The sequence below is a fragment of the Otolemur garnettii genome, unplaced genomic scaffold (genome assembly GCF_000181295.1).
Source record: "Otolemur garnettii isolate 467f Iridium unplaced genomic scaffold, OtoGar3 scaffold00172, whole genome shotgun sequence".
Lineage (NCBI taxonomy): Eukaryota > Metazoa > Chordata > Mammalia > Primates > Galagidae > Otolemur > Otolemur garnettii.
In genome coordinates this window covers 338,132-340,540 of record NW_003852567.1, presented here as the reverse complement: position 1 = coordinate 340,540, position 2,409 = coordinate 338,132, and positions in this window count along the sequence as shown.

Here is a 2,409-nt window from a genome sequence, read left to right as displayed (position 1 = left end):
TTTTTTTTTTTTTTTGGCCAGGGCTGGGTTTGAACTTGCCACCTTTGGCATATGGGGCTGGCACCCTACTCCTTTGAGCCACAGGCACCACCCTATACATAATTTTTTTTAATGTATTATTTTTGTAAATTGTATTTATGCTGAAATTAAAAAAATGTATATTACAGTACTATTTTTGCATTCTATGAAAATTTTTGTTGCTCCATATAGACCAAATTTTAAATTAAGAATGCCCCCCCTGCACCCCCTGGTCAATGGTGTCCCACTTTACCAATGTTAAAATCTGGTCACCTTAGTCTTGGGGACTCCTGAACCCTCTCTTATGGCTTGAAGCTCATGTTTATTTTATCAAATTCTTCCTACTTCTTGGTTTAATTTCTCATTTTTTGTGGAGCACATTTTTAAATACCTTTTTTTCTTTTTTTTTTTTGCAGTTTGGCTGGGGCTAGGTTTGAACCTGCCATCCTCAGTATATGGGGCCTGTGCCCTACTCACTGAGCCGCAGGTGCTGCCCTTAAATACCTTCTCGAGAAAAAGTATATTGTAAATATGTTTTTGAGACCTTATGTGTCTGAACATATTTTTATTCAATGCCCATACATGACTGATAATCTGGTGGGTATATTAGGGTTCTCCAGAGAAACAACACTAATTGAGGGTATGTGTGTGTGGGGCCTGAGAAAAGACGCTAAGAAATGGGCTTCAAGTGGGGTAGGAGGAAAATCTGTCCTGTTGAACCAGGAAATCTGGAGGGCCCATAAGAATGTGTGTATGGAGTAACCTAGGTAACCAATGACCAATAGAAAAGGGCAATACTGCCTGGAGGTGCAGAGACAACAATGAAAGACTTGTAGCCAATTTCAAATGGAATATTTAATACCCCCACAGGCCTTTATCTCAGAAGGAGATAGATATCTCAACTCTCTTTGGAAATGCTCTAAACTTTCTCTTTGTTCTTCCTAAATGAAATTTCTGTTTGTTACCTTGAAACGTGTGTAGATGACTTTTGCTTTCTACCCACCCTGCCTGTGCGGCTCCAGTTTTATTTTCAGTTTCCACTCACTTTTGCTTTGGGTTATTGCTATGCCTCAGTTGAACTTTCTAGCTCAGCCAAGTAATTGAATGAGATCAACTGAGTTGGGGAATTAGGACCCCTGACTCCCCAATAGGCCAAGTCCAAACATTTGTAGTCATCAGGCTGGACTGCAATCACACCAGGAGAGCTGTTGGTGTAGTTCCAATATAAGGGCTGTAGAAAAAACTAATGTCGCAGCTCAGAGGCAGGAGGAGTTCCTTCTTATTCATCTTGTTTGCTCTATTCAAGCCTTCAGTTGATTGGATGAGGCCCACCACATTAGGGAAGGCAATCTGCTTTATACAATCTATGGATTTAAATGTTAATCTCATCCAGAAACACCCTCACAGACTTATCCAAATGTTTGACCAAATATCTGGGCACTGCATGGCCCAGTCAAGTTGGCACATAAATTTAATCATCACTGTAGGGTATAGTATTCTAGGAAGTTATTGGAAATCACCTTCCTTCTGAATTTAAAGATACTGCTGAGACAAAATCAGAGGTAATTCTGATTTTTGATCTTTTTTGATCAGTGTTTTCTTATTCCATGAAAGGGCACAGTACTCATGCTCTCAACTGTGTCTGTGTTTGCCAGTACAGAGAGCCATGGTTTTAGCCTTTCCAGAGAATAAAACTTGTGTTGGGGTAAGCAAGGGATAGTTTGCTAATGTTATGGAATGAATGAAGGGGTATGGAGGCTGTATTTCTTACATATTTGTCACCTAGTCTTTCTTTTTCAGCAGTCTCCCTTTACCCCTCGTCCTAGAGGTACCTGGTAGAGTGAGTTCCTCTGTGCTATAAAACTAGTTGCCATCCAGTACTATGATTTGAGTGTCCACTCCAAAGTCATACTGAAATTTAATTGCCCTTGTAACAGTGTTGAGAGGTGGGGCTTTTAAGAGGTGACTAGATGATGACATTCTGCCTTCATGAATTGATTCATGATGTTACTGTGAGGGTGGATTCGTTACCACAGGAGTTTTGCCCTTTTCTCTTTTTGCTCAAGTGTTCATTTGCCCTTCAACATTCTGGCATGGGATGATGCCCCACAAAGGCCGATGCCAGCACCATGCTGTTGGACTTTCCAGCCTCTAGAGCTGTGAGCCAAATAGGCTTCTATTATTTATAAATTGCCCAGTCTCAGATGTTCTGTTGTAGTGGCAGAAAATGGGCTAACAGACCTAGTCTGTCGTGGGATTTGGCTTTGTCAGATCTGCTATCGAAATTAGTACTAGTCCATCTGCCCAGTTTAAAACTATTATCACTGTTGATATCTCCTTTCTTGTTCTTAACCTTGAAGATTTTATCAGACAGAGAAAGAAAGGAAGGAA